The following is a 19,487-nucleotide window of genomic DNA, read 5'->3' as shown; positions in this document are numbered from 1 at the left end:
CATACACCCAGTCTACCCCCAAAACTACTTTATAAAAACATTATTTAAAAAAAAAAAATCATAGGGGGAAGGCGGGGCATGGGCAATATACATAACTTTAACATTTGTACCCCCATAATATGCTGGAATAAAACAATTTAAAAATAAATAAATATATTTTCTTTATTAAAAGAAAGAAAATCATAAAATCTGCTAAAAGGCCGGGCGTGATAGCTCACCCCTATAATCCTAGCATTCTGGGAGGCCGAGGTAGGAGGATGGCTCAAGGTCAGGAGTTCAAGACCAGCCTGAGCAAGAGCGAGACCCCGTCTCTACTAAAAATAGAAAGAAATTAATTAGACCACTAGAAATATATAGAAAAAATTAGCTGGGCATGGTGCCACATGCCTGTAGTCCCAGCTGCTCGGGAGGCTGAGGCAGGAGGATCGCTTGAGCCCAGGAGTTGGAGGTTGCTGTGAGCTAGGCTGACACCATGGCACTCACTCTAGCCTGGGCAACAGAGTGAGACTCTGTCTCAAAATAAATAAATAAATAATAATAAAAAAAAAAATCTGCTAAAGCCATGAAAACTTTCCCACATCACTTAGACTTCTTCTGTCACTCCAAAGTTCCTTTACCATTTTGATGTAAATCCTGTGTCACTGCCATTTGCACTTCTTACTGCACTGAGATAACCAATCTTTTTCCTAAGAATGGTAATTACGAGTCTTCCAATAAACTGTATACACTGAAGACAAGATTGTCATCCATTTCTAAATTATCTCCCGGAAATACTGTTACCAGTTTCTACTTTATCTCCTTAATGCTTCTTAAATAAATGTGTACTCAACAGATGTCACCGACAGATTAAACCTAGTTCTAATCATTGTGGCAATAAGTGGTCACCATCACAAAAGATGTCCGTGGAACTGATACTATAAACAATTAAATCACAATTTTATACACAGAACAAAGAGCATCTGGATCAACAAATCTTCCCACAACAATGAGTCAATTGCTGGTTTTGGTGTAACTTGTTCAGAAAGGTGTTTTTTAAAAAAAAAATTTTTTTTAAGTTATTGAGGCAGTTGGGTGGCTCACAGCTGGAATCCCAGCATTTGGGGAGGCCTAGGCAGGAGGATCACTTGAGCCCAGGAGTGATCAGCCTGAGCAACACAGCAAGACCCCATCTCTACAAAAAATAGAAAAATTAGCTGGGTGTGTGCCTGTAGTCCCAGCTACTCGGGAGGCTGAGGGAGGAGGATCGCTTGAGCCCAGGAGTTGGAGGTTGTAATGAGCAACAATGATGCTACTACTGCACTGTCAAGAGAGCAAGACTCTGGCTCAAAAAAAAAAAAAAAAAAAAGCAACTAGAGCAGTCTTTATAGAACATTATCTTTTCTATCCCAAAGACCTAACATAACATAAGACATGAATTGGGCACTGGAAAGACACTAGATGCTACAGCAGTCAATCTGCACAGAAATGGAGTAAAATCCTAGCTTCCAAGGACCTCAAGGGTACAGTTCACAACTCAAGAAATGTGTATACACAAAACAATGTGTTTAAAACAATGTGTTAAACATACAGGGGGGGGAAATGTGTTTTCTAGGAAATAAAGTTTACATGCTTCAAAGACAATTATTTCTGAATGTTTTCTTTCTACGTGTTTTTTTCAAAGTTCAGAAATTCTCTACTCCATTGTTTAAATAAGCTGGTAAGTTAAACAAAGATAGGAATTCAGAAACTTGTTTTAACAGTCTATTTTCTATTATGAGATAGAAAGGAAGATTATGCCTACAGGTTAGCCTGACATCCTTTTCGCAGAAGGATCAAAAGAGAAAAAGATCCTACACCAATTCATCTGGAAAAAAAGAAAAAGAAAAAAAAGGAGGAATACGAGATATAACAATGTCAGATACCATCAAGATTATTTCAGAAGATGTTTCAGTGTCTTCATTCCTAAAAATCTATACAAATAGGATTTTCTTTCAAACATTAATATCTGAACTGGGCTTTCAGTTTCCCAAAAAGTTTCTCTTGTTAACTGCTGAGTCCAGGAATTTACAATGTTTCACACCACTCAGAAGTTACTAGACAGTGAGTTAATCAATGAACATTTTAAAAAGTTGTTAGTATTGCTCAAAGAAAACAAAACAAAACAAAAACAAACAAACAAAAAAAACACTCTGCCAAGTGTTCATTCCTTTAGAGAAGTAACTTTACAAAATTTAGAGTGGAAGAAAAAGACAGGATGGTATGCTATTTTTGATAACAAGTAGCAAAAAGGGACCACAGAGTAACACACCCACTGCAACTTTGTTTATACGCTTGTAACTTGCACATGCAAGTACTCTGCAAAGTATTGCACGAGAAGAAAGTGTCAAAAATGAATGCTTACCAAAACATTCTTCTCCCAAGAAGGTCTCTAACAAGGGCTGCGCCGTCCCTAACTGTCGCTCTCTCCGGCAAGTATTGACAGGTATAGCATAGCGATAATGCTCAAGATAAAAAGATCCCTTATACTTGTTTTATCAGTAGTGAAAGTCGCTGCTGCTCATTGCAATGCCTATAAACTCAGCAGCAGAAACCGACTTTGCAGAAAATAACTGCTGGGCAGAATAGCATTTTACAAAACCCCCAAATTTATTTCCAACAAGCCTCTATTTTTTTTTTTTTTTTTTTTTTTTGCTAATCCTGCAGACCTTGGCAACCTGTCTTCATGTGGGTTTTTTTTTTTTTCCCCTACCCTTCCAAAAGAGCCTCAGCCAGTGGAGTCGAGGTACCATTGTGCACGGTTCAAAGGTTAAGGCAAAGCCAACTGCGCCTGGCACGCCCGCCCCTCGCCGGCGCGCACCCGGGCCCCGTTTTCGCTTTCCGAATCTGGACCTGGGAGGGGTGCGTGCTCCCCCAGGCAACTGCGAATCCCCGCGAAGGCGGCTTCGGACGAAGCCGGGGCGGCAGGGACGCCCGCCAGCAACCCGGAGCCCCCTCGCCCCAGACGCCGGGCTCCGCAGGAGGCAGGGGGCGAGGCTGCGGGCTGCAAGAACCTGCGGGCCCGGAAGCGACAACTTGCACCGAGGAAAGTTGCTGGGAAGAAGTCGGCGCCCGGGCGGCAGCGACGCCCCGCAGGGCCCCGCAGGGCCCCGCACGCTCCGCGGGGCTCCGCAGGGCTCCGGGCCGGCCTCGGCCCCGCGGCGGCGGGCGGTGGGCGGGGAGAGCCGCGGGCGGCGGCGGCGGACAATGCCGGGCCCCCCGGGCGCCCGCCACCCTTCCCGCCGGGGGCGTCCGGGCGCGGCCCGGGCGGCGAGGCCTCGGGCGCGACCTCCCCGCGGAGCTCGGGCGCGACCTCCCCGCGGGGCCGGCCGGGCGGGCGGCGCGCGACCGCGGGGGCGCCGCTGTCCGTTGGGGCGAGGCCCGCGCCGTCCCCGCCCGCCGCCGTCCCCGCCCCGGCGCCCGCCCGCCCGCGGGAAGGGACCGCGACGCCCGCCGCCGTCCCCGGCAGCACCTACCGCGCCCGCTCCCAGCGCGCCGCCTCCCGCGCCGGCGCCGGCGGTCCCGCCCCGGGGCTCCGCGCTCCCCGCGCTCTCCGCAGCGGCGCGCCCCCTTCCAGGAGCGGCGCGATGCGGCCGGCGGCAGCCAAGCCTCCCTCCGCCTCCGAGCGCGGCCCGGCTCCTCGCTCGCTCCCCAGCCCGACGGGCGCCCGCCGGCGCAGCCAGCTGCTCCCGCCCCTTCCCTGCCCCGCCCACCCCCGCGGCCCCCGGATTGGCGGCACGCGCCGCAACAGGAACCGCGGGCCTCTCCCTCTACTGGCCGGCCGGGCCGTCGCTCGCGCCGACCACGCCTCCCGGCCCCGCCCCCTCCCCCGGATTGGTCCTCCGTCTAGTCACTCTCCGTCCGCTCCTCGAACGTCGCTTTAGAGAGCTGGCAGTCACGGCTCGCGCTCCCGCCTCCGGAAAGCGAACTTGATCCTCATTGGTCAGAGGACACCTTCCTGTGCACCTGATTGGGCGAGGCGGGGGCTGGCCTGCCAGCACGCCCCTTCCCATTCTCGCTCTGCCTTGACGGCTCCGGGGGAGCGCGGGCGCTCTGGCTCCGTTTGCGAGCGCGCGTCCCTTGCAACCCGGGCGTGGAGGACGGGCGCACGGCCCGACGCGAGGCAAGCCCGACAGGGAGGAGGGGAAGACTCGAAACCTTCTCCCGACCGGGGGTGCACCGACCCGGGGCGCGCGCTGCCCCGTCCCGCGCCCGGGCTAACGACACCTGCGGTCCCGGCGCCGCTGCCCCCGCGACGTGCCCTGCGAGTCCCCGCGCACCGTCCGCCCCGCTCGCGCCGCGGGCCGCACGCACCGGCCTGCCGCCTCCCGGGGGAGGAGCCGTGTTGAAAACCGAGGTACCTGCAAGAGCTGGAGGCTTTCCCCTGTTCGTCTTCGCAGTCGCTCGTTTAGCAGATCGCGGAGATCCCTTCCCTGGGAAGTTCTGTGCAGGTGCCGTCCTCTGTGTCGCCCCGGCGTCTGCAGCAGAGCTGAGTTAGGTTTGGAAGAAATTAGACAGGGGGTCCCCCTGCCACACACACGCACACCCATGCCAGCCTCAAAGTGCAGGACGTCCGTCCCCCTGTGCAGGAGCTAGAGGAAGGACACCCCAGGTTGAACCCACGGAGGGAAGAGGGAGTCTGGGCTCCAGGAGCTTCACCCCGGAGCGGAATCTCACGCATTGGAAAGAGGAGAAATTATGCACAGCCTAGGGGGTCTGCATCAGGATTTTCCCCAGTTTCCAGCTGAGCTGTATCTGCCCATCTAACAAGGTTGGGAGGGAACAGGTGTTCTCTCCCTCTTTGTCAGCTTTGAGAGACTCTGAACCAGGTCTCTAGTACCTTTGCAGTGATACCCCATCCAGTGGTGCCAACAAAGTGGCAGTGCTCAGCCGTACCCCACAAGGGGGTTTTTAGTGCCAGAGAAAGGGGACATCAACATCAGCGGTCGGTAGCTGATAGCACTTTTCCGCGCGTTAAGGTGAAAAATTTCGTGTGAATATCCATAAACATGAAAAAGCGGGAGAGAAAAGGGAGCGTTGTGGGTGCTTTAGGTGTCTTTAGTGGGGGCAAGAGGCAATGAATGAACTAACTGGGTTGCATTTCTTTTTTGTTGTTGTTGTTCTTTTTTTTTTTTTTTTTTTTTTTTTTTTGAGACAGAGTCTCGCTTTGTTGCCCAGGCTAGAGTGAGTGCCGTGGCATCAGCCTAGCTCACAGCAACCTCAAACTCCTGGGCTCAAGCAATCCTCCTGCCTCAGCCTCCCCAGTAGCTGGGACTACAGGCATGCACCACCATGCCCGGCTAATTTTTTCTATATATTAGTGGGCCAATTAATTTCTCTTTATTTATAGTAGAGATGGGGTTCTCACTCTTGCTCAGGCTGGTTTTGAACTCCTGGCCTCGAGCAATCCTCCTGCCTAGGCCTCCCAGAGTGCTAGGATTACTGGGTTGCATTTCTATGGCCTTCACAGATACATATACATATCCTATTAAGTGCCTATAACTATACCCCTATTTTTAGCCTATTCTGGGTTCAAATAAAGTACATACTGGGTATTTAAAACTACAGCCAAGCTAAGCTGTTACTTCTGGTTTTCTCTTCATTGACTGATCTCAAATTCTGAGACTGGCTTCTGGGTTTTAATATTCTACATTAGAATATAATAAGAATATTCTATATTGTAATATCTAGTATGATCTAGCAGAGATAAATACAAACAGTAGTTCAGGCATGTACACACCTGCAGCTTTTTCGAAGTCTAGGTGATGTTTTCAGGTTCTTTCTAAAAACACCTGCTTTATAATGCCCAGCTGGGCTACTGCCTTGTTTTGTTACACTAGCAGACTGGGCTTACAACTAGAAAAAGCAGTCTACAGTAACCTCTAGATTCTCTTCCTTATATTGAACCAACTATATATAATTTATATTATATTTTTCTCTAAATATTTCACACTTGCCCACAATATGATCATTTTTCACTTTTAGCCCACACATGTAGCTTCCTGGTACTAATATTTCTATTGATATTTCATGGTGAGGAAGAATCTAGAAAATCTGTAAACCCCAGAGCTTACAATATGCAGGTCATTCCTAAGATGTTTACTGTTACTGACCAAAGCATCATGGTACTGGTATAAAAGTAGAGACATAGACCAATGGAACGCAATCGAGAACCCGGAAGTAAAACCATATAGCTATGACCAACTGATAGTTGACAAACCAGATAATAATATACACTGGGAAAAGGGAGTCCTATACAATAATGGTGCTAGGAAAAGTGGACAGCCACATGGAGAAGAATGAAACAGAACCCCTATCTGTCACCTTATACAAAAATTAATTCCAGATGGATAAAAGACTTAAATGTAAAGCATGAAACAACAAAAATTCTAGAAGAAAATGTAAGAAAAAGTCTTCTAGACATTGGCCTAGGCAAAGAATTTATGACTAAGACCCCAAAGGCAAATACAGCAACAACAAAAATAAATAAATGGAACTTAAAAATTTTCTGCACAGCAAAGGAAATAAAGAGTAAATAGACAACCTACAGGATGGGAGAAAATATTCACAACTGTACGCCCAACAAAGGGCTAATACCCAGTATCTACAAAGAACAAACAAATCAGCAAAAAAAAAAAAAAAAAAAACCCAAAAAACAAAAACACAATCCCATCAAGAGGTGGGCAAAAGATACGAACAGAGGTTTTTCAAAAGAAGATAGACAGGCCGGGCGCTGTGGCTCACGCCTGTAATCCTAGCTCTTGGGAGGCCGAGGCGGGCGGATTGCTCAAGGTCAGGAGTTCAAAACCAGCCTGAGCGAGACCCCCGTCTCTACTATAAATAGAAAGAAATTAATTGGCCAACTGATATATATATAAAAAATTAGCCGGGCATGGTGGCGCATGCCTGTAGTCCCAGCTACTTGGGAGGCTGAGACAGAAGGATCGCTTGAGCCCAGGAGTTTGAGGTTACTGTGAGCTAGGCTGACGCCACGGCACTCACTCTAGCCTGGGCAACAAAGCAAGACTCTGTCTCAAAAAAAATAAAAAAATAAATAAAATAAAAAAAAAAAAAAGAAGATAGACAAATGGCCAACATTTATTGGCTAAACATCTGAAGAAATGCTCAACATCACTAATCATCAGGGAAATGCAAATTAAAACCACAATGAAATACCACCTTACCTGCCAGAATGTCAAAAAGCAACAGGTGCTGGTGTGGATGCAGAGAGAAAGAACACTTATACACCACTGGTGGGACTGCAAATTAGTACAACCTCTGTGAAAAACAGTATGGAGATTCCTCAAAGAAATAAATACAGATTTACCATTCAATCCAGCAATCCCACTACTGGGGATCTACCCAAACAAAAAGTCATTTTATCAAAAATACACCTGCACTTGAATGTCTACTGCAGTACAATTCACAATTGCAAAGCTGTGGAATCAACCTAAGTGCCCATAAACTGATGAGTGGATAAAGAAAATGTGGTATGTATGTTCGTATGTACACACACACACACACACACACACACACCATGGAGTACTACTCAGCCATAAAAAAGAATGAAATATTTTTTGCAGCAACTTGGACATAACTGGAGACTATTATCTTAAGTGAAATATCCCAAGAATGGAAAAACAAACACCACGTGTACTCACTAATAGGAGCTAAATGATGGACACACAGGGGCACAAAGAGATGTAAAGGATATTGATAACCAAGGCACAGGAGGTTGGGAGGGGACTACGGGATAAAAACTTACCTGTTGGGTACAATGAACACTATTCTGGTGACAGGCTCACTAAAAACCCCAACTTATGCAGTATAGAAGTATCCATGTAAAAAATAAATAAATCCTTGTAATCCTAGCACTCTGGGAGGCCGAGGTGGGCAGATTGCTCAAGGTCAGGAGTTCGAAACCAACCTGAGAAAGACCAAGACCCCCGTCTCTACTATAAAATAGAAAGAAATTAATTGGCCAACTAATATATATAGAAAAAATTAGCCGGGCATGGTGGCGCATGCCTGTAGTCCCAGCTACTCGGGAGGCTGAGGCAGGAGGATCGCTTGAGCCCAGGAGTTGGAGGTTGCTGTGAGCTAGGCTGATGCCACGGCACTCACTCTAGCCTGGGCAACAAAGCGAGACTCTGTCTCAAAAAAAAAAAATAGAACAAAAGACATTATGATCACTATTCTCTCTGCTGATATACAAACTTACCCCCTCAAAGAATTGCTATAGTGTAGCCAGTAATTATTATAATACTTTTCCTTAGAAAAATTATGTTACCATTTCTATTGCAAATTCTTTTCAGTTCGCTATACATTTACATAGTAACTATGATGCACTGAGTTAACAATAGGGAAAAAAACAATGAATATGTCTCCAGAGAGTGCAATGAATTTCCTCCCAGAAGGGGTGCGATTTTACCCTTTGTTTCCTTCAAAGCTCATGAGTGGAGACCATCTATTAACCAGTGATTTTTCTATGGTAAAATTAAGAAAACTCCAAGGACTAGAAGTTGCTAATCAAAATATCTTCCTCTTCCTTTATTAATATTAACAAGAATGAGTCAATAAAAAAAAAAAAAAAGAATGAGTCAAAATAAGAGAAAATAAGGACATAGTAGTTCAGTTTAAAGAAAAAAACTTCAGGAAATATTTTCTGGGCCTTCTAGAAGAGGCCCAGGTCTGCTATCGTCTATATTTAAACGTGTTCCTTTGTAAAATGAGAACTGATATTAATTGAATCTACCACTGAAAAGTCTTCAATCATCAGTTAAAAATTCCATTGTGTTCAGTATATTCCATTTACTGAGTGGAAACTGGATATTAATCCTTTTTTTTTTTTTTTTTTTTTTTTTTTTTTGAGACACAGTCTCACTCTGTTGCCTAGGCTAGAGTGCCATGGTGTCAGCCCAGCTAAAAGCAACCTCAGACTCCTGGGCTCAGGTGATCCTCCTGCCTCAGCCTCCCGAGTAGCTGGGACTACAGGCATGTACCACCATGCCTGGCTAATTTTTTTCTATATATTGTTAGTTGGCCGATTAATTTCTTTCTATTTTTAGTAGAGACGAGGTCTCGCTCTTGCTCAGTCTGGTCTCGAACTCCTGACCTTGAGCAACCTGACCTCCCGCCTCAGCCTCACAGAATGCTAGGATTACAGGCGTGAGCCACAGTACCCGGCCTGATATTAATACATTTTTAGAAAGATTTCCAATTCTTTCCTTTTTAAATCCTTTAGAGGCCTCTTTAGACATATACTGAATATAATCCAAACATCTCAACAAGACATACAAGTTATAATCTGTATAACATACAAGTTATAACATACAATATAACATACAAGTTAAACGCCTTATAATCATATAAGGAGTTATATCTGACTCCAGGCTACTTCTCAAATTTCTTCTGTGACCACTGACCCTCAGTTGACTCTTGCAATGTCTATCAGTGTCAGCCATCATGTTCTTTCAATCCTCAACGCCTTTGGATATGAGGTTCCCTTTGTGTAGACTAGCCTTCCCCTCTTTGCTCACCCAAACAACTCTCCATCCATCCAACCAACCAACCAATAAAACTGTTGCCTCCTTTTTGAGGTCCTTTCTCATTGCACTCTCTTCCTTGACTTAATTATCCTCCATGCTACTTCTCTTCCACGTATACTGTTCTGTTTACAGGTATTATATTACATTGGATACAGAACTTAAATGTTTCTTTTTCTGTCTTTTGCACTAGTCCAATTTGTTCTCAAAGAGCAAAGGCCACGCTAATGCATCTTTTCGTTGGCATCACTTAGTATGATTACTGGCAGAACTGGTTGAAGGCTTGCAATAAATGCATGTCGAATTAAGCTGAATGAGCAAGGCTGAAACAAAAAAAGTTAACCTACAAATGTGAAAATCTAATTAACCATAATACCATTCTAGGAGCATTCTAATTACTTAATGTTTTATTGTGACCCTATCTTATCAATTAGTCAAGATCACCATTTCCCAGAGTTTTCTATTCCATGAACTGGCAAAACTTCCAAGGAATTTTTTGGAACTGACATAGGCTTATCGACTTTTTATATTTCAAAGTAAAGGTATAAAAATAAATATACATAAGTAAGCCTTCTGTTTATTCTCCTCATTGTTTCATAAAATAAGAATATTTTAAAGGCCACAATTGGAAAGGATATAACATCATGATGAAAGTTCTTGGACTGCATAAACTTAACATTATAAAAAACTCACACAAACCTCCAACTGTGTCTAGAATATTCTTTGCACTTTACATTACAGTACTTGACCTGATGCTTCTTTTTTTTTTTTTTTTCACCTGTCTTTTCCTTCGTGAGACCTGATGCTTCTTGTCATCTATTTTAAATAATAGTTTAGAGATTAGAATATTCCTAAGGTTTCTTCCCCACAATGTTCATGGGAAGAAAAAAACTATTTGACTTTTGTTAATGCTCACTCTAACCATGAGCGAACATTAGATGGTTGTCTTTAATTATCTTGCTAATCTCCTACCAGAATATTAATAGAGAAAGAAGCTCATATTGCTTCTGTAGGCCCTTGCAAAATGCTTCTTGAGGCCACGCCTGGTGGCTCACGCCTGTCATCCTAGCACTCTGGGAGGCCAAGGCGGGAGGATCGCTCAAGCTGAGGAGTTCGAGACCAGACTGAGCAAGAGCAAGACCCCGTCTCTACTAAAAATAGAAAGAAATTAATTGGCCAACTAAAAATATATAGAAAAACTTAGCCAGGCATGGTGGTGCATGCCTGTAGTCCCAGCTATTCAGGAGGCTGAGGCAGGAGGATCGCTTGAGCCCAGGAGATTGAGGTTGCTGTGAGCTAGGCTGACACCATGGCACTCACTCTAGCCTGGGCAACAGAGTGAGACTCTTGTCTCAAAAAAAAAAAAAAAATGCTTCTTGAATTCACTTTTCCATGCTTTATTCCCTCACTCCTTTTTAGGAAGCTTACTGCTCTCTAAAAACCATTGTTTAGTCCTTAGGAAGTTCCCCTATTGTTTATCAATAAGGCAAATAATAAAAATTGAAATTATCTTTTTTTTTTTTTTGAGACAGAGTCTCACTTTCTTGCCCAGGCTAGAGTGAGTGCCATGGCGTCAGCCTAGCTCACAGCAACCTCAATCTCCTGGGCTCAGCGATCCTCCTGCCTCAGCCTCCCGAGTAGCTGGGACTACAAGCATGCGCCACCATGCCCGGCTAATTTTTTTTTGTATATATATTTTTAGTTGGTCAATTAATTTCTTTCTATATTTTGGTAGAGACAGGGTCTTGCTCAGGCTGGTTTTGAACTCCTGACCTCGAGCAATCCACCCGCCTCGGCCTCCCATAGTGCTAGGATGACAGGCGTGAGCCACCGTGCCCGGCCGAAATTATCTTTTTAAAATATTTTTACCCATATGGCATGTATATTTTCTGAGCATCCAATAATTTAGGTGAAGTACCTGGTATCTAGCTAGAAATATCTTGTATCTATCCTATACCACAGAATGATGATAATGCTATGGGCCATATTAAACACACAGAGGAATGTTTGTGTTATATAAAGGCAAAATGCTTTTGTAATGCATAGTGCAAACCAATCAGATATAAATTCTTTATGATGGCATAGTTCCTAATGGCTAAACATCTTATAGAGGAAATCTTCTGATGCCACGGTTAAGTTCCAGAAACACCAACTTCTAAACTGGGTCAAATGATTGATGTCTTACTCCATGGGTACATGATTAATGTATGTGAGATTATTTTCCATTAATAAATATTACATTTGTTTTGTCTTGCTTCAATTTCTATACCTATTTTAGATCATTTAGGAACTATATATTTTAATACTATTAATTGGGATACCTTTACTGATAAGATGTTAACTTTATCCAATTTATTTTACTCCTGGTATGTTACTGTTCTGCAATTTGTTTTTCTTTTTATTATTATAAGGAGATTCCTGTTCTAAATTGATCCTTTGTGTGAAAGTATGAATTTTTTTCTTTTTTTAAATTTATATTTTTATTTTTATTTTATCTTCTGTCTTCCCAGGTGAGAAAGTATGAATTTAAAGAAGACATAAATCAAGGGTTGAATACTGACTTTATAAGTGAACTGCCCGTAGGGAATTTTTAGAATATTATTCAACTTAGATATTTCTAGTCACAAATAGCTTTTCAGAAGTATAATAAAAGGCACCTATATTCAGTTTAACCCCCTTTGTCTAGCTGTAACTAAAAATATCTTTGAATGCAGCATGCAAGAGCATAGCTGGTGGTTACTTTTCAGATTAGATACTTTTTGGTTTCCTTAGTAGGAATCAGATTAGATCTTTAAGTTAAATTATCTAATTAAACCATTTAAAGGAATGAACTAATACTATGGCGAAATCACTCTGAAACTGTCTTTAAAATCTTGTTAGGTTTCAATGTGTCTTTTAAAGTGTTGCTCTAGTTAAGTATGAATTTGTAACTGGAAAGGGGTAGGACCCCTTTAAAAGAAAGCAGAAATCACTTTTAAATGTTTCCACTGTATGTGTTAAAGGAAAGTCAGTGGAAAAATGCAGACACTCCACTTAAATTTACGGCCACCACCTATCAATCTGTTATCTCATTGTGGATAGGAATCCATGAATTATCCAGAGAAATGAGAAATCTTCCAATGGAAGGGAAATGAGTTATATGATCATACCACTGGCAAAGGGGCAGACCATGTGACTCATTCCCTTTGGGGGGCTTCTGTGTGTTGATAGAAAAGCAAAAACACAAAGGACAAAGGAAACTCTCTTTAATTAATCCTACCAAGTAGGCAAAATAAATAGATCCCTTGTTTCAGCAACAGAAGCAAACTGTTGACAACTGAGAAAAGCCACCTGCAGATGTTTTTGAACACAAGCTGCCCCAGAGCCCCAAAATACTATTGTCTAAGGGGGAGAGGGAGGTGTCAGCAAACTTTTTCTGTAAAGGGCCAAAAATAGTAAATATTTTGGCTTTGCAGGCCATAATGGTCTCTGTTGCTACTACTAAACTCTGCTGTTATAGCCCCAAAATGGCCAAAGACAACATATAAATGAATATGTAGGGAACATATAAACGAATATGTATGTTTTATGTTCCAATAAAACTTTATTTATGGACATTGAAATTGGATTTCATTTTCACACATCAAGAAATATTATTTTTCTTTTGATGTTTTTTCAAACATTAAAGAAATGTAAAAACCAATCTTAGTTTGCCAGCCATAAAAAAAAAATAAAAAAAAAATGTTGGGCTTGATTTTGCCCATGAGCTATAGTGTACTGCCCTCTGACTTAACATAAATCTAATTCACTAGAAAACAAAAGTTGTTTTAGTTGAGTACCTAGTATGTGCCCGACACTATGCTAGGCCTGGGACTATGATGGCTAACAAGATTGACATGGTCCCCGTCCTTGTGGAACTTATGGTAAAATAATCCCACAAATATCTAATTAGAAATTATAATAAGTGGCTACGAAGGAAAAGTACAGGGTGTCTACACTATGAATTAAAATCTAGACCAGGTGGTCAGGAGGGGTTTCCCCTATGGAAGGATTCTTTAACAAGAACTGAAAAATGAATGTGAGTTGACAAAATGACTCAGGGGATAGGAAGGAGGAGTAGCCATTGTGAGTATAAATAAAGATGCTACTAGGGCCAGGTGCAGTGGCTCACGCCTGTAATCCTAGCACTCTGGGAGGCCGAGGCGGGCAGATTGCTCAAGGTCAGGAGTTTGAGACCAGCCTGAGCAAGAGCGAGACCCCATCACTACTATAAATAGAAATTAATTGGCCAATAAAAATATACAGAAAAAATTAGCTGGGCATGGTGGCGCATGCCTGTAGTCCCAGCTACTCAGGAGGCTGAGGCAGGAGGATCGCTTGAGCCCAGGAGTTTGAGGTTGCTGTGAGCTAGGCTGATGCCATAGCACTCTAGCCTAGGCGACAGAGTGAGACTCTGTCTTAAAAAAGAAAAAATGCTCCTGGACCTACAATGTCATTATGTCCTGGTAAACCCACCATAAGTGTGAGAATATCTTATGTCAAAAATGCATTTCATACACCCAAACTACCAAACATCGTAGCGTAGCCCTGCCTACCTTCAACATGCTCAGAACACTAATGTAAGGCTGGTGGCAGGGGCCCCCTCCCCTCCCTAGATGGAAAAAGAAAACGCTTAGTGACCTGACCTGCCAAGGACAAACTGCCAGGCCCCACTGAGAGGAACCACACCCAGATCTCCACCTGGATTCGCTCCTGGACTCCACAAATACCTCCAGCCCCTCCTATTTCTCAACGACCTTCCAAGGTCACAATAGAGAATCCCAGCTCTTCCCGCCACAAGTCCCTAGCCCCGCCCAAAGGGTATAAAAAAAGGCCTCAGCCCCTTCAAACTGCAGCGACTTCCGGGGCCCCCGCTCTTGGGACCCCAGAACCTCCTCCATGAGCGTATAATAAAGCCACGTGGTTTGGCTCCCCTACTCTTTCTCTTTCTGTGTCTCTTTTCTTTTCGCCACCGTCGAAAAACCTTACAACTAACCCTAGCCTACAGTTGGGCAAATCATCTAACACAAAACCTACCTTATAATAAAGTGTTGAATATCTCATATTGACTACTTTACTGACAGTGAAGAACAGAATGGTTGGATGGGTGCTCTTAAGATACTGAATGCATTATCTCTTTCACATCATCGTAAAGTTAAAAAAAAAAATCGTGAGTCGAATCATGGGAAGTTGGAGACCATGTGTAGTCATCGCTGCAAAAATATACCCAATGCAACATCTGAGACACACGTACCCTTCAACAGTACCATCTGTTTATCTCAAATTCAAATTGAACTGGGTGCCCTGTATTTTATCTGACAGCCCTCAGGAAACAAACACATTCCTTCCCAGAAATCCTAGATGCCAGCTGGAGACACCTGGCCCCTTGAGATTTAGAAAATCAGCCTGAATGTGTACCTTATACAAGTCTAAAAGCCCCTCAGGAGGATTTTTGTGAGTTACCAGGGCAGGAACGTGGGACTGGGGATTCCGTTTTCACCTTTGCCTCCAGGCTCGTCCTCTCTCTCTTGGGACTCGCTTCTGAGACTCTTCCACTAGGAAGAAAACCAACCAATCAAGGTACAAGAACATTGTCTTTTTGGCAGATTCCATGGGAGGCCAAGGATTGAAGGGAGCTGTTCCATTAGGCACAGCCTTGCAAACAACTTAAAGTAGGATTTTTTTTGTATACTTTCTTTTTTTTTTTTTTGGAGATCATGCATTCACCTACCGCCAATGCTTTCTCATGGCCCCCTGCCATGACCCCTGGGTCATGCTCACTCTGTTGACACCCCCTTTTTCCTCTTCCCTCATCTTCTCCGTATTCCCTCAGTAACCAAGAATGTCTCTCCTCCTATAGAGCAAATTCCCAAACTAAGCAGTTTTGACTTCCTCTCTCAAGTTTTGTCAATGAGCTGATATCCAGGACCTGAGGCTCTCAATCACTTACTGAGGCCTCCTTCCAAACAAAAAAAGTTGGAAATCCTAAGATTTCAAATCCTCCCTAAGAAGACTTCCTCCTCTCCTAAGAAGAAATCCTCCCTAAGAAGAATTCTGGGCTGGGCGTGGTGGCTCACGCTTGTAATCCTAGCACTCTGGGAGGCCTAGCTGGGAGGATTGCTTGAGTTTAGGAGTGTAAGACCAGCCTGAGCAAGAGCAAGACCCCGTCTCTACTATAAATAGAAAGAAATTCGCCAAACAACTAAAAATAGAGAAAATTAGGCTGGTATGGTGGCGCATGCTTGTAGTCCCAACTACTCCGGAGGCTGAGGCAGGAGGATCGCTTGAGCCCAGGAGTTTGAGGTTTCTGTGAGCTAGGCTGATGCCACGGCACTCTAGTCTGGGCAACAGAGTGAGACTCTATCTCAAAAAAAAAAAAAAGAAAGAAAGAAAGAATTCTGATGCCAGCAATTAAAACAATATTTTTTAAAAATTGTTTTAATGGTATTATTTTGGGGGGAAATGGAAAAAGGATATCTCTTTCAGTTGTATCCAGAGGAGCCGATTTTTACTAGTTATGTCATCATTCTCTTGGGGGAAGTTCAATTGCTTTTTTGCCCTGTGAACAGATACATTAAAAGTTCAGGAAAAACTCTAAAGTGGTAGCATTGGAGATTCCATTATAGCTTCCAGACAAGCCTGTGTGTTTGTTTTTCTGCTTTTAAATCTAATTCAAAATTAAAGCTGATTACATTTTTCAAGGTAAAGAAAGACAGTTTTGGTAAACATGGTGTAATTCATTATAGCTGAAAGCATTACCTGATCATTTTAGAAAAAAATGAATAAAAAAGGTACTATCAGGTAAACTTGTTAGGTAAGGGGTAGGAGGTAAGAGGAGGCAGGAAGAGATGAAAAAGTTGGGGTTTTGGGGACAAGAACCCTGACTCAGAACCCAGTTTATTATCTTTTACAAGATTTATCTTCTCAGTTTAGCTTTACTCACCCAACGTTTTCCAGGTACCTCCTAGATACTGCAAAAGCCACATAAAAGTACACAGAGAGAGTAATCTTGCCAGCCAATTAGAATAATAATATACAACAAATATTTATGAACAAATATTTCCATGAGGTCATCTATAGTTAAGTGAAAAAGAGAATTTGGTCAGTCATTCAAATACTCCTAAAACAGCTTTGCCATGATTATTTCAAAATTATTAGTAATAGATTCATTTGTTGGATAGTGCTTGTTTTTTTGTTTATTTTTTTGTTTGTTTGAAGGATCCAAATATAAGCCTTAATGTTTTACTACCTTTCTGCAAGTATAAATCTGGCCTGAATTTTAGCGTATTGATAACCAACACTGGAATAACATGGACATATAATACTGATAAATTAGTTATATAAATGATAAGCAGATTGGTAATATAGTAGCCACACATGTAATATGATAATAGAGAAACAGAGGCTCAAGTTCAAGGACTAAAACAACATACAATTCGCTTGTCATTTTCATTTTCCCAGATATTTGCCATACCAGAAATTGTTTGTCTGCTACAAATAATAAAGTAACCAACACAGTGAATATTTTTACACACCAACTGAAAACACAAAGTCCTCTTTCGGTAAACTATCCCTTTAAGATAGGAAAAAGATCCACAATAACTGAACAATATTCTAATTTATCCTTCAAAGAGACACCTTGCCTTTAGAGAATTATGCTCTTTTACCCAGTGAGTGAAGCAACGTAAATCTGTACCTGTGAGGGTTTTTTTTTTCTTTCCCACTCAGGAAAATCCTCAATGTTTGCATGCCCTGATACTTTAGCAGGCCTCATTTTCCATAGACAAGATTTACAAACCATATGTAGCTATCTGATGGCTATTGTGAAATCCCACTCAACACAATTTAGTGTTTGGGATCTATTTATAGAAGTCCTGCTATGTGAACATTTTTAGCTGGTAACGATGTCAGCCTGGTAATTTTCATGCAAGGAGGAAAACAACTTGTTCCAGCCTCCAGAATGGTACTGACATCAAAAGTGTCCCTCGAACTGGAGAACTCGTGACTGCAAAGCTTCCACACAATTGGCAAAAACGGTGGCAGCAGCGAGGAAGTGGCGGAGCTGGTGGGACCAGCAGTGGCTCCACTCTTGGTGGCTGGTGGAGGCGGAAGTCACTAGTGAGTGACTGTGAGGGACACAGTACCTAGGCTTCAAGTTCATCTCTCTCTCCTGACATGAAGTTCCTGCCAATAATGTCAGAGAATCAGGGTAGTAGCTGTGGTTATTTAATTTTTGATGGCAATTACATTGCAGACCCCAACCTATTTGTCTAGAACCATCTCCCACTATTCTCTGATATCTTTCTTTCTTTTTTTTTTTTTGAGACAGAGTCTCGCTTTGTTGCCCAGGCTAGAGTGAGTGCCTATGGCGTCAGCCTAGCTCACAGCAACCTCCAACTCCTGGGCTCAAGCGATCCTCCTGCCTCAGCCTCCCGAGTAGCTGGGACTACAGGCATGAGCCACCATGCCCGGCTAATTTTTTCTATATATTTTTAGTTGGCCAATTAATTTCTTTCTATTTATGGTAGAGACGGGGTCTCGCTCTTGCTCAGGCTGGTTTCGAACTCCTGACCTCGAGAGATCCTCCTCCCTTGGCCTCCCAGAGTGCTAGGATTAGAGTGCGTTAGCCACCACGCCTGGCTCTAGGAAGGGTCTTAAAGAGCAGTCATTTGACTTTCTGATATGATAATACCTTTCTCATTTCATGAAATATTTTGATTTCTACAAAGATAGGGTCTTTTTTCTGTATTAGGCCCTAACACCACCAACAAAAAGCTAGGTTTCTGGCTGCAATCGTGGGTATTTCTATTTTCCATTCACATGCTCATTCCAATTATTTTCTAATGCCAATTATGTGTCTAAGCAATTCGGTAGGTGCTGTGTGTGCAGCAAAAAACACAGGCCTGGTCTATGCCCTCGGGTTGTTTATTGTCTAACCCAGCTTAGAATTTCAGGCAAGTAGAATTCTCCTAACAGGTTTTAGGAGGAGAATGGGAATTAAGGGAAAAAAGATTTGTGGGCCTTTTTCTGTGGGAGACATGCAGAAAGAAGAAATAGAGAAGTATCATCTTGGGTTGATTACAATAGAACCCAGAGATAGACTTCATTAATTATTAATTATGCTTATTAATATATTAATCATGAGAGCAAGGTCTTCCATATAACATCCCGCTAGAAAAAGAAGTATATTGTGACATAAATAACCCAAATCAAGGTGGACTTGGCTAAAAAGCAATTAGCATCAGCAATATCCTAAATACTTCATGGTTCTGAGTTTTCTAACGTGTCCATGAAGTTCATTGCCACATCACCTTGACAATCAATCGATCACAAATGCAATTTGATTCAAGCGATAGATCCATCAGAGCCTTGAGAGCCTTAGTAGGCTTAATTAATCAGAACACAGCTACGTTTTTGTCTATTCTACAACCAAATCAGATTTTTCACAAGCCCTACTTTTCCACCTGTGACAGGAACAAGTTTGGCATGTTCAAAGAAGAGCAGGAAGCCCAAGTTGCTAGATCAGAGGGAGGGAGAAGGAGAGTTATAGGGATGAGGTCAGAGAGGTGGGCCAAGTCCTTAGGGCCTTGTAACCATGGATAAAGACTGGGTTTGTTTTCTGAATGCAATGGGCAGGCCAGGCACAGTGGCACACGCCTGTAACCCTAGCAATTTCAGAGGCTGAGGCAGGAGGAACACTTGAGCCGAGGAGTTTGAGACCAGCCTGAGTAACATAGCAAGACCCCGTCTCCATGAAAAATAGAAAAATGAGCCAGGCATGGTGGCACATGCCTGTAGTCCCAGCTACTCGGGAGGCTGAGGCAGGAGGATCGCTTGAGCCCAGGAGTTGGAGGTTGCAGTGAGCTATGATGACTCCACTGAACTCCAGCCTGGGCGACAGAGTGAGAC

The 19,487-nt window shown here is 43.2% G+C and overlaps 1 protein-coding gene across 7 annotated transcripts in view; it reads right to left on the bottom strand.

Moving 5' to 3' along the window:
- The window catches only part of FRYL (FRY like transcription coactivator), a 234,853-nt gene extending 231,138 nt beyond the window's left edge, over positions 1 to 3,715 (bottom strand). For all 7 annotated transcript variants that reach the window (XR_012915093.1, XM_075997948.1, XM_075997951.1 and 4 more), the window contains exon 1: positions 3,492 to 3,715. The gene's annotated coding sequence lies outside the window, so the exon portion shown is untranslated. The remainder of the gene's footprint in view (positions 1 to 3,491) is intronic.
- Positions 3,716 to 19,487: the final 15,772 nt, after the last annotated feature.

This window comes from Microcebus murinus, chromosome 26, assembly GCF_040939455.1.
Source record: "Microcebus murinus isolate Inina chromosome 26, M.murinus_Inina_mat1.0, whole genome shotgun sequence".
Taxonomy (NCBI): domain Eukaryota; kingdom Metazoa; phylum Chordata; class Mammalia; order Primates; family Cheirogaleidae; genus Microcebus; species Microcebus murinus.
The sequence above is the reverse complement of the archived record's forward strand: the minus strand, read 5'-3'. Positions and strand labels throughout refer to the sequence as shown.